This window comes from Rhopalosiphum padi, chromosome 1, assembly GCF_020882245.1.
Source record: "Rhopalosiphum padi isolate XX-2018 chromosome 1, ASM2088224v1, whole genome shotgun sequence".
NCBI classification, from domain to species: domain Eukaryota; kingdom Metazoa; phylum Arthropoda; class Insecta; order Hemiptera; family Aphididae; genus Rhopalosiphum; species Rhopalosiphum padi.
The window spans coordinates 86203814-86217793 of record NC_083597.1 but is presented as its reverse complement, the minus strand read 5'-3'; positions in this window follow the sequence as shown (position 1 = coordinate 86217793).

Genomic DNA, 13980 nt, shown 5'->3' with positions numbered 1-13980 from the left:
GCGGCAGGTGTGCCTCGATTCCGGGCGTTGTAGAATCCGCATTCGGCGCCTTCGAGGTGGTCGAGTGAAAATCGGTTAACCGGAAATTCGTTAGGGAATGGTAGATGGGTGTCTAGAAATCAGTCACTAAAACTGTTTTAAAGTCGATTTACCATGTTTGTGAGTTATCATTCGGTTTAAAAGTTTGTCTTGACGCTTGCCCGGTGCTTGTTGTGTGCGTCGAATTACGTGTTAGCACTTAAGTGAAGATGTCAGTTATCATGTGGGAAAATCGATTTAAAAGTAATTAAACCTCCCAGTTTGGCAATCCAACTGCGTTGGATCGTGGACAATATGTTACACATAAACTCGTAATTATAATAACATAATATAATCGTTTCCGAGCCGCCACGAATTTTTCCTTGTGCACCGCTTTATTCATGCTATTCGTATAATTCGTGTGTAATGAGACTTAAATATCTTTATTTATAATTTTTTTAATGTATTTATATACAATATCTGTTCGAGGTGGTAGAGTGAAAATCGGTTCACCGGAAATTCGGTATTGAATGGTAATCGGGTGTCAGTCGATTACCATGTTTATGAATTATGAGTTATCATTTGGTGTAAAAGTCTGCGTTGACGCTTGCCCGGTGCTAATTTGAATTCATAAAGAATAAATGTATACCGAAAATGGTAATTGATTGTCTAGCTAACAGTCATCATCTGGTGTAATATCACGTCCCGCCGTCGCTTGCCCGGTTCTTTTTTGAATGTTAAAAAAATAAATAACATACCGAAAATGGTAATTGAGTGTCTATAGCTATCAGTCCTCAACGGGTATTAAAATAATAATAATAATAATAATACACACTGTAATTATATTTACTTCTATACTATTATATTACTATATGTAATAACTAATAACTATATAAACTATAATACGTACATGGTACATAATACGTTTTAAAAACTTTTTAACTCGAAAGAATTGCATTTCCAAATGGAATTTACAAATCATTATTTTTTTTAAATAATTTGTTAGGTATTTTACTTTGACTTGGAATTTTATAAAAGTTATCTGTGATTATCCGTCTATATTCGGAACATAGAATTTTCAAGTTATTTTTAGTTTTTCTATCGACTAATTGAGGTTTTCGACAGAGAACGGCATTTATTTTAGCATATTGACGTTCCACTGTATAAAATTAATTACATTATAAATTCAATGCATAATAACTAAAACGTTGTATGTACAAGACTTAATAAGTCACGTTCAATAATATAAATGTACCAAAAGCAACGTAGCAGGGCCGGCGCTAAGTATTTTGCAACCCTGTGCAATTAAAAAATGCCGCCCTTTTCAATAATTTTTGCCATATAATTAATACAAAATGAATTGTTTATATAAAATGAACAAAATGAATTATAAACTAGGCTATATTGTATGAGAATAGTAGTTCAAACGGTGAAAATTTCATCTTCCTAAAATTTAAAAAAAAACTTAGGGAAATGTAATTAATTATAAGTAGATTGAATTAAGGCACAACATAATCTTTATTTTATAAGAATAAGAAAAAATAAAAATAAATAAATAATCTGTTTATTTATTTAAATTTTACATTGTTACACTTGATAATATTTTTTTCACAGAAGTTTGTATGTACATTTATAAAAAAGTGGGCGAGTGGGTATCGCTCTGCTGCATAGTGGAGATGGAGAGTAGGTCACTGGTCGTGTAGATGTGTTAAATTTGAATGCAATGACGGGTATCGTTGTATACGAAAAACGATTCTGAACGGAGATGATTTGTCAGTCAATGACAATTATTTGGATATATTATATTATTATTACTTATATTTAAATTGTAATACATCGTTATTTTACGCGATTTCGTAAAAAGTTAAATTTCATACGCTCATAAAATGTTTTCTATATTGACGCTGGAATTTTTTTTTACAATTACTTAAAGGAAAACTTATGGATAACCTTGTATTGGATTTTTGAATCTTAAGTATAAATCACAAAAATTTTATGAATTTTCAACATCAAAATTCCTTGCAAATTTTCGCGATTTTGATATATTTCGTAAATATTTGAACTTTAAATGCTTATAAACAAAAATTATGACTAACAATTTTTTATTTTTTTTTACTACGATAAGTGCAACTTATAATAAACCTTGTATTAAATTTTAAAGATTTTTTGGAAAGCCAAATTTTTTTTATCGGCATTTCAAGAAAAAAACTTTAGAAAGTCGAAAATTTCAATTGTCTATAAATAGCTTAAAAAAGGTCAAAATATTTTGAAAATTTAATCGTAAATATATAACGCTAATATAAACATTTGGTGAAAAATTCAAGTATTTTAAATGATTCGTTTTTGAGTTAAAGTAAAATCAATATATCGATTTTGTCAAAAAGTGGTTATGCGTAAAAATTCCCGTTTTCCGTTATTTTTTCAAGGTTTTTCCCGACGCTTTTGAAAACTATTGGAAATTTTTTACTTTTGATCTCCCAAAGTACCAAATAGATGAATTTTCCTTTTCAAAGAGGGGCTGAAGTCAAAAATCGAAGCATTATTACTACTCCAAAAAGTGATGACAGACACAAAAATAAAAAAAAAATAAAAATAAAACACACATCATTGTAAAATCAATACATTTATCACTCCGTTTAGAATCTAAAAAATGGTAGTTCATATTTACAATTAATATATAATTCATACAACAATATGAATCATACATACGCCAAATTTTGAACCTCCCCTGTAGGTGACAGGGGATCCTAGCAAAATCTAGCAAATTCAGTTGAATAATTGTAGATACTTTTTCGATTTCAAAAGACAATGTGCCGGTGCTGACGACAAATTTTGAATTTCCCCTGTAGGCCACATGCGTCCTAGCAAAATCTAAAAATGCCCTAGCAAAATCCAACAAATTCTTAGCAAATTTTTTATATCTTTTTCATAGTCCTAGCATAATGTGCCGGTGCCAACTTGATGGACATATCTGAACGTTATAAAAACAGCGAAGTATTTCTGTATTTATTTTCGCATTTAGTTGGTATTAAACATCCTACAATTTGGAATTAATTAGAAAAATGACGTATGACTGTAAGAGGTTGCTACAGATTACGCAAAATTAGCATTAGATGAGGTTGGAGAGAGCAACAAAATAACAACTAAACTTGGACAAGTATTAAGAAAAAAAAGTTTGAAAGAACTTTGTACCAGATTTGTAAATGATAAAATATATATTTCCGATTTTTTAAATTCAGTAAGCCAAGATATTAGGAAACATAATGTAATAATAAAAAATAACACATGTAAATATATTTATTAACAATTATAATTACCTATTGAATTTATTATTATTATCATTATTATTTTTATAATTTGACTTTTCGATCATTCAAAACATTTGTATTTTGTACATTAAATATTAATTGACGTATTGTGACATTGTATTTATAAATGATATATTTTGTTTTATTAAAACATAAGTTTTTAATTAACTATAAATCATTTTGTAATTAGCTTAGATTTTTATCCAGGTATTCATAGTATGAATAGTACTGATTGATGGCAAATTTGATTTTACGATTAATTTTACTTTTGACGATGGTTTATGTTGTACGAGTGTACGACTGATTTAAATAATTGGTGTTACGGAAATTTTTTTATAATCCAACAGGTTTTTCTACAATTACATAGAAAATATTATGTTATAAGAATAAACAAATACGGAACTGTGCAGTTAATTGTTAATTTATAATGATTGTTATAAGTCCAAGATAATTAAAAACTATATGTTTTTTTTAGTTATACAGTAAAAATGTTTATAACTTATATTGTTTAAGGTTTTTGACTACAAAATTATTTTAACTACAAATGATTTTTTAATACTAAAATAGGGTGCGTGAGTGGCACAATTGTTCACGTATTTGACATAATTTTATGTTAAAATTTAATTTAATTTTATAATTGTATTTTATGTTCTCAATGTTTTCATCTCTGCCACTATTAAGTGTTCGGTATTAACGTATAGGACCTACGCCTCTCAGAAGACGCTCTCTCGGACAGAGAATCGTGTAATTTTGTAATGTGTAAATATGTAATTGTGTACGAGGACAAACACGGTGGACATCCCGTGACCCGTGATGGTCGGTCGTGTATATATAGGCATTTTAAATATTTCATTGTATATTTCTTAACATATACTATTGTTAAAGAGTGAATAAAAGTGAAAATGTCTGAGACGTGATCGTACTGTGTGGTACGAAATACCCGAAATATGTACTTGTATAGCTATAATAAATTTTATCTTTATACCTACTAACATTGTTGTGGGCGGCAATCCGAATCCAAGGCTAAGGGGTGCAGGACACGTTTCAGAAAAGCAATTTAAAGCCTTATCCCCTGCTGGGCGTAGCAGGTACCTACCAGTGGATGATATTGTAGAGAGCAGATGGTCCCTTTTTTTCCCGATAAATACTGAACAACAAAATCGTACATTCGTACTACGCAGTAAGGTACCCATACCACTTTACAAAGCAATTCTGTACAAAGATATTTACAGGACAAATAATATATTGATATTTATCGTATATGGTTATATTGTTGTAACTTACTGCTTATAAGAATACTTGTGTTCTATAGATTTATGTTGTAAAAATAAAATGTCGTACATTATATAATATTAACACGCACACTGCACAATTTAAATTTAAAACATACCTCAGTCTGTGTGACTATAGTTAAATGCATTTAAATCTGTAAAATATAATTATAGTGAAGTAAATATAGTTAAATTAAAATAAAATATCTTTATTTTACTTGTAGAGAATGTGATTAAAGTGAACATTTTATGAATGAAATCATTGATATGATATTATTGATATTATTTCATTCCTACGAGAAAACAAAAAATGTATTGTAAATACAATATATTTCATCTGGATTTTATACTTTTCAAAATAATATTTTATTCATTTTTTAGATAATTTACAAGACAAATTTTTAAAATACATTTTAAATACGTAAAAATCAATTCTGGATTATAAAATAATTATATACATAATACATGGTACAATTTGTAAATAATATACAATTAGGATCAATGTACATTGTACAGTCATCAATGATAATAGTATATAGATAATGATAACACTATACCTATTTAATTTATCATACGGTTATACTAGATACCATTAATATGATATCTATATAATAGTTCTTGTCAATTATCATTACAGATTTGATCAGTAAGCCACTCGGAGATTTGTTTGTACATTGTACCGTGTTCTATAATATTTTATTTTTATATAATAATTTGATATATCAATAAATTGGAAAATTTATAATTTAAATATTCAAAACAATGTGATGTAATAAGTATTTATTTTTTTTTATCTCATAGAAACTATAACTAGGTACTTATTATATTTATGTAAACATTTAATTTAACATAGAATATTCAAAAGGCTAGTAAAAAGCATCACATTTTTAAACACGATAACCTACATATTATACATAATATTTGCCATATTTGTGTAAATAAACAAATTATTATATTAATATATTATACATATTGATATTCAAAAATTGTAAGCAGGTGTGTTCTGTTGACTGTCTTGTACTTTTGAGTGCGCATTATCAATATTCTATTTCACTATTGATTTCACTACTATTAATAGTGTACCTTATACTGCATGTAGTACGTACAATATCATTTTGTTATACGGGTGAAGTATAGGCATGCGAGTATGAGTATATATGACGTCAATGATAGTTTACAGGTGAATAGGGCTTTACAATTATGAATTATGAATTAGGTACATTATTGTATATTGTAAAGACATTATTGCTCACAAAACGTAAGTAATGTACTGTGTACTCAGTCAGGGGCCTGAATAGTCTGGTATACTGTCTAGTGGTTTTGTCGTGTGTGTATTACAATAATTTACGACACTTACAAGTTACAGTATTATCAAAGTCACACACACTTGGGTTATTATCTAAACAGACATTTATTTATTATTCAAGCTTCGTTTTCAACAATACTTATGATAATATTATATACTAATATGATGTTATACTTGATCTAGTAACATTTATAAAGAGTGATAAGTAATAACTTACATGAATTATAAGATTTAATAGTTTTAAATAAATGATAATGATTTTTTTTATGTAATTATGATACAGTTAATAATTATTTATTAGCTATTACGGGCGTTGCGACGTGATTTATTTAGATTTTGTTGAATAAACATATACAGCTCTAAAATTATACCTAATTATAATAACAATTTTTATTTTCTAATTTTATATAAACACTATTCGTTTCTATAAGCGATATAAAGTTAAAAAATGATAGTTTTGCATGAATCAACAATTTTAACATTTATATTATGTTGAACGTTGAACACTGAAAAGTAAATAGTATAGTCTATGACACTACGGATGTCGCTGAATTTATTGATAATAACATGTTACGAACTGATGTATATGTCGCATCCATTTTGCGTTCTAAAAATTATTCACGTATTATTAGTTTCGTCATGTGTATGTACAGATTACGGAACAAATTCCGTACTACTAAAAATCCGTATCCGTTTCGTAAAAAGTTATCCATATTGTGTAATTACACAATATGTAAAAAAAAAAGTTCCGTTTCGTGAACTGGATGATATTTTTATTCATTTCGCGAAACTGGTCAGAACGCGAAATGGATGCGACATATACATAATTATATGGTAGTTTAACACTATAACAGTCAATATTTAACAATGTTGCGTTTGAGCGCTGTTTTCAGATAATCGGATTTCAGATTAAATTTAAATATAATAAAATAGTCAATATGCTCTCGTAAATTATAAAAAAATGTTATTGTTATTATTATATAATATATTATATTAATTGATATTGGTATTTTATGAAAAAATGTATGACATATACCTAATAATAATTACGATTTATAATGGGATACTTAGGTAGGTATATCACAGTTCAAATTATTTATATAGATTATGTAACTGATTAAAATGTTTTTAGTATAAATGTTAATAGTTTTAAGTATATTTTATACAACTGCAGGTAAAAAAATATTCTGATTACAAATTTTCAATTTAATAATATAAAATACAAAAATACATTTTCTACAAACTTTGTTCAAATCCTTTTAGTACCTATTTGTTATATTAACGTGTCAATAATTGATAAATATCGATTGTTAATTATTGTAAAAATTAAATATAATCATTTAACTTGCAAATACTAGAAATATATTCAATGTTTAGTGCGTCATTGAATTGGTTGTGTTGCCTATACATGTGTTTTACAGGCATTCTTTACTTAGAGGACATAATACTTAATATTATTTTTATAGTTATTTAATTTCATTATAAAATACTTATGGGAAATATTGTACTTAATTTTCAAATTTTAGTTATAAAAATCGTTGATATTATAAATTGCTTACGACGAAATACTTGTAGTTTGTAAATATTCGTGATTTTGACGAATTTTGTAAAAATTCGAACATCAAATAGTTTAAAATGTTTAAATGTATATAAAAAAAAATTGTACCTATGTATTTTTAATATTTTTATATAGATTTAAAAATAACTTATGTAGGATCTTGTATTATATTTTAAGAATTTTTACTCAGTGTGAATAATTTTTATCGATTTATATTTTTATGAAAAAAATCTAAAACTTCTTATACCTATAAATAGTTTTAAAAGGTTCAAAATATTTTGAAAATTATATCCTGTGTAGAAAATGATAATATAAATATTTGGTAAAAAAAAAAGATAAAGCTATTGACTTTTAATATATTGATTAAATATTATAATTTTATCATTACCTATTTTAATATATATATATATTTTTTTTTTTTGATGATCTTTAATGTATGTATTTGATATAATATTTTATTGTATCCATAGTATAATATACCAGTGGGTCAGCAATCGGCGGCCTGCGCTGTTATTGTACACGACCTGCTTTAAATTTTAGAACGACAACATTTTTTTTATAAATTTTATTATTTTAAAGTCTTAGACAGTATTTTTTTTTTCATAGTAAATAATTTAAGAATATAAAGTATTTATATTTATCCAGCCCACGAACTCTTTTTAATTCGTAAATGTGGCCCGAGAGTCCAAAAAGGTTGCCAACCACTGGTATATACAATAAATGTATATCTGTATTATATCATATATATTTATACATAAGTTACAATAAATTAGAATTAATTCTTATAATACTTAAGTTTAAATTTATTTCCAAATTCTTTTAGCACTATAGAAACTCACCCGATACATAAAAAATTGCTTTTAAAAAAAACACATTTAATATGGTTTTATGTACATTATTACCGATTTCAAATCGGCGATTTATCTTTGGACCCATTGTCTTATTTATAAATATTTGTTTCTTTCGTTAAAAAATCTTTTAAATGTGAACGATACAATATATTATTATGTTGTATCCGTTGCATCTGGATCTTAAAACGATGGTGATGATGAAATCGTCGTGACGTATCTGTCCGGACTGTAGATCGAACTGCATGCGCTGTCCGTTACGACAATAAAGTTGCACAATCCACCAACTTCCCAGTTATTGCCGGAACACACCACCGCAATGTTATCACTTCCACTGTGATGCCACGCCTTCACAGCTTGTTGCTCCGGAGTTTTCGATGCCTACAGTGTTGAAGCCGCATCTTCGAGACCTGTTGACGTTGCGCCTGTAGTCGTCGAGTCGCGATCAATAAATCTATTATCTTTAATTAAAAATATAATTTTTAATTTAGTTGGATTAGGTACCAAATGTTATTGTCTGAGGAGAAAATTAAATTACTAAATATATCGTGATATACCTATAAGTACCTAATTAAAATAAGTAACCGGATTAACGTAAATGAGTCGATAATCATTTATCGAGCATTATAAATTTACAATCAAATAATGATGGGACAAAAATGACATTATCCGTGGCCAACCATAGAGTGAACACGACCTTATTATAAACAAATTTTTAAATATATTAAACGTGACCGTTATTTATACGAGTATATTATTTGGTCTTTTTAAGAAAAAAGTGTAAAATAAATAAAACGCATTAATTTGTCTAAAGAAAACATTATTTAAATCTATTTCGAATTGCGCTTTAAGTATTAATGTATTCCTACCATTATATTATGTGCGTGATGTTTGTCCTACCAGTTTGAAATGTTTAATTGCTGTAGTGTGCTCCTGCTATGCTCCTCCTATCGTTGTTATATTATTGTATTTAGTTATTTCAATTATACACATCATGACAGATAGGGTATACGAGGTCCGCAATTAATAAAAAAATACAATTCATAACATCGTATTGTACATTTGTATGGACACTGACAACGAGAACAGTATTTTGGTTTCTGATGATTTGACCATCAGATAGACGACGAGCAGTCATAAAATAAATTACCTCCGCTCGAAGACTATAATATTGGGTGTGGCGCCGTTATTCTACGTATAAGTAAGTAATGCAGATAGTATCGTTTATTGGTTTTTCGTGTTTTTTAATTTCTACTCGTGTATTTTGCAGTCGTAGTGGCTCTTAAAATTAATGGAACTATATATTTATTAAAATAATTTAGAGTAAAATATTATTATATGCTCTGAGGCGGACCTATAGGATCAATATTAAGAAAACTATAGGACAGGCATAGCAATATAACTTATAAGTATAGTTTATACACAAATCAATATTTTTAAACGAGATTTTTTTTAGTACATTTTTATTTACTATTGAATAATAGGATCATTTTTAAAATAAGTAAAATTATTATAAATATAATAATATTATAAATATTTAGTATAAGGATATGTCATTATTATATCATGAACTTTGGAAACTATACGTTGCTTATCACAAATTTAATAAGGAAAGTAAAATTAATGATTTAGGTACTAAATTGGTTGTACGTCACAATGTATATTAATACATCAAGTACTTTTACATTAGAAGAGTATAAGAAGAAAACCGTTAGAAATTGAGTTCTAAACATTTATAATTTTAATATTTTTGGTTGTGGTTAATGTGGACTAGTGGACTGTAGTTGATCCAGTATATTATCATCATTGACATTTAGCCTAGATTGCTGATTTACTTAATGTCCTTATAGATTTTAAAACGGATTTTAAAAATTGGATTGTGATTTTATTTTTATTTAATTTATCAAGTATAAAACAATAAACAATAAAAAGCTATTATATAGGTAAAAAAAAAAATTGTTCAAATTGATTTTATTTCAATGTAGTTTATTATTGTATCGTTCTATAATATCTACTAAAATAAACATTTTTCTGAAAAATGTAATAATAATCACGTAACTTATATAAGAATAATATTATTACTATTTATTAATTTACAACTAGGTCTACACGTTTTGCACACCGCACTGGCCTGCGTTCCGTCGTAGATTTAAATTATACAAATTAACTATTGTTAATAATATTTGTATATTAATATTATACTTATTCAATATGAATAAATTATATTCGAGTGTCACATACTCACATGATGTATCTAGGATATGTCAAAAAAAACGCAATTTTTTTTGTATTGGTTGTAATTTATTATAAATTTGACCATAGTATAGTTTAGAAAACAAATCAACAATATGTATGAAATTATTTTTTTATAATTTATGTATATATAATATATAATATATAATAAATTATTAATAATATATGTACAGTTGTGTCGCGGTAATCCGAAGGGAATTAAGGAAAGGGGCCGTTCGGATTACATAATATAATAGTTTTAATTTTGTTATAAAATTGTTTTGCATTTTAAATTTAAACATTTTTTTTTAAATATGTGTATAAACTATTTGAGTACAATAAATATAATAACTGATTACATTTTTTCTTTAAATTAATTAAAATTATTATTATTATATTAAATAATAAGCATATATAAATGTATAATAAGTACAATAATAGAACCGTGATGATGTACACTCAAAGCCGTTTGGATTAGCCTATACTCGGATTACCGGACGCTATTGTACATACATAACTTACTATTTACTACGCTTGTATATTATATCGAATGTTTATTATGTTATGATTAATTATAGGTAATATATAAATATATAATATATATTAATATTATTATTATTTGTTACAGACTATACCACAACTATAAAGAATATTGCCATTGAACTAAATTGCTGTTTCCATTTTCTATACACTACAAGAGTACAAGACACAATACAATATTATGTTGAACATTACCTACTACGAATGACGCGTTACTTAAAACATTAAAGTGGGGAAAACTGAAACAATAATTTGTTTTAAACTAAATTTTAGGATAAAATATTAAAATATATATTTTTTAGTGTGGCGCATGGTATAGTATATATAAATATTATAAGTACTCACTAAAGTGTATTACACGTAGTACAATTAAAAATATAAAGTCATAAATAGATAAATAAATACCAAAACTATTTTCATAAACTATAATTTTTGTCTCATTACCAGCACATACAATGTTTTTTTGCTTTCGTATACATGATTTTTTACAATTTTTTTCTTATTACCATGTTGCATTTTTGCTTATAAAACGCGGCTAGTAAAAGTTAATAATATATTTTTTTGATTTATCGATTCAACTTTGAGGCTGGCGTTTGTGATTCAAATAATAGCCAATGAGCTTCAGTGTTCGTCTCAACTGAACATACTGCAGTTGTATTGAGATCTTACATTCTTACACGATCACAATAGTATATTACAATAGTATATTTAATGGTACAAACTACAGTTTACACTTGTATTTTATTTGTATTATAATTTATAAGTAATCACTAATAATAAACGAGCAATGGCCAAATGGGCAAGACCTTAAACTAGCCCTTACCGCCCATAAATAAAAGTTTAAATATTATTATTAATTATCAAAGTATACAGATCACAATATTTTAATATCGATAGTAATCGTAAATCGTTAATTTTTATGAGGTAAGTGCACCGATATGCCCGCGTGCACTGAAGTACATTTATATACTGAAATATCTGAAATGTATGCCGAAATACACCGCAAAGATCTTATTTTAATAATAATTGTTTATTTATTTCCGGGAAAAATCGGGTAATACAGCCATAATAGTATTTTATAAAAACGAGAACGAGAATGAAATGACGATTCATTCAACAACGTTGAACTTGAACGATATTTTCTTATCTGCAATAGCGTTTGATATTATACGAGAATGCGAGCGATTCGAGCGATTCGACTGATTTAAAGAAAAAAAAACATCATAACCTTTAGGTAGGTGTATATTATAATAAAATATAAATGCGTCTCATTGATAAAATCGAATTGTATAGAAGTATAAAATGCAATTCATGCGACATGCGTACAGTGAACGAAATTAAATTCAACGCGCCATATAAGCAAATAGTAGATAGTAGACACGCTGTTTTCGATAAAGAGAGTGGCGGAAAGAAGTCGCGAGTCGTCGGGCTCGGCGTAAAACATTTTAAAATCACGGCCTCACTATAGATATATTGTAGTTTATTAAGTCTCGAATCGTCGGAATTGGTACATTATAAATAATAATACGAATTTTAAAAAAAATATGTGTAATAATTTATAAATGAGTATTATGTTAGAACGTATGTTTTCGTCGGACGTTGTAATTATATAATATTATATTGAAACTACACTATTATTATATTCGAACCATAGGTTATAGCCGTAGGTATTAGGTGCATTGAACAAACGCGGCGATGAGGGGTTGAAACCGAAATTTATTTGGGAGAAGGTCAGAGGGTGAATATCTGAGTGAAAATCATCGCGACGGCGATAAATCGCATACAACTGAGTATAAACGCCTGTGGAATGACCCACGTCTTCGTCCATGTGTATACCACCGGCGTATACGTAAACGTGTTTGTTGTTTGTTATAAACGATTACTTGCAGCAGTATAATACTGTAGTAGTTATTACTCCGATCAGGCGGTGTTCACCTACTTCGAAGATGCGATTGAATTAATTTTTCCGTTTACTACTGCTGTACATTACGATTAGATCGAATTCGTATTATTATTCGCGATCTGTACAAATATCATAATGCACGAATAGTTTCAGGACTAATAGTAAAACGAATTTAGAATAATTTTACTAACATAAAATTGTTTAAATTGTCGAGTCTCATTGCACAAATGAATTATGAAATATAAAAATATAATTTTTTTTTAAAGTTTGTTTTGTACACTTGTCTTGGTTTACGAAATGTGGTTTTACATCGGTCTTAATGCGGAGCAAGCACCTAAACTAATCATTATTATTCTGTAGTGTGTTCTCAGTTCTGTAAAATATAAATCGTTTATTTATATACTAGCTATACAATTATTATTATTTGAAACCGTATGAGAATCTTAGTAAAACACAAAGTATTTTCATCTCGTATTTGGGACAACACTTGATCGAATAACTGGACGTCCTTGCATTTACAAGGGACGTTTCGTAGCACATTATGTAAATGTGCATATAAACGTACACTCACACAGTCACACACACAATTCATATATCTATCGATAAACAGTTATGTTCATCACCGGTGGCGTATTCCGACACTTTGCGCCCCATAGGTGGTGTCATTTAATGACCAACACTCCCACCCTTCCAATAGTAAAAGTAAAAATAATCAATAATATAGTCCGCGTGTATCTTCTATTCGGTTCGCGGTTCTACTGCGAAACGTTTAAAGCCGTCTGTTGGACTTGGACGTAATACAAACGTACCAAATGCGCATATACGCTTAAAACGGTTAAAACGTACTGATCTCTACAGCGCTTTGGCACCCCCAAAACGGTGGCGTTCGAGCCCTCCGTCTAACACCCCCTCAGAAAATGGGCACCTCCGTTTGCGGCACATATACGAATTGCCGACCGGTCTCTCTCGCGACTCGATAATAATATAACCGTCGTG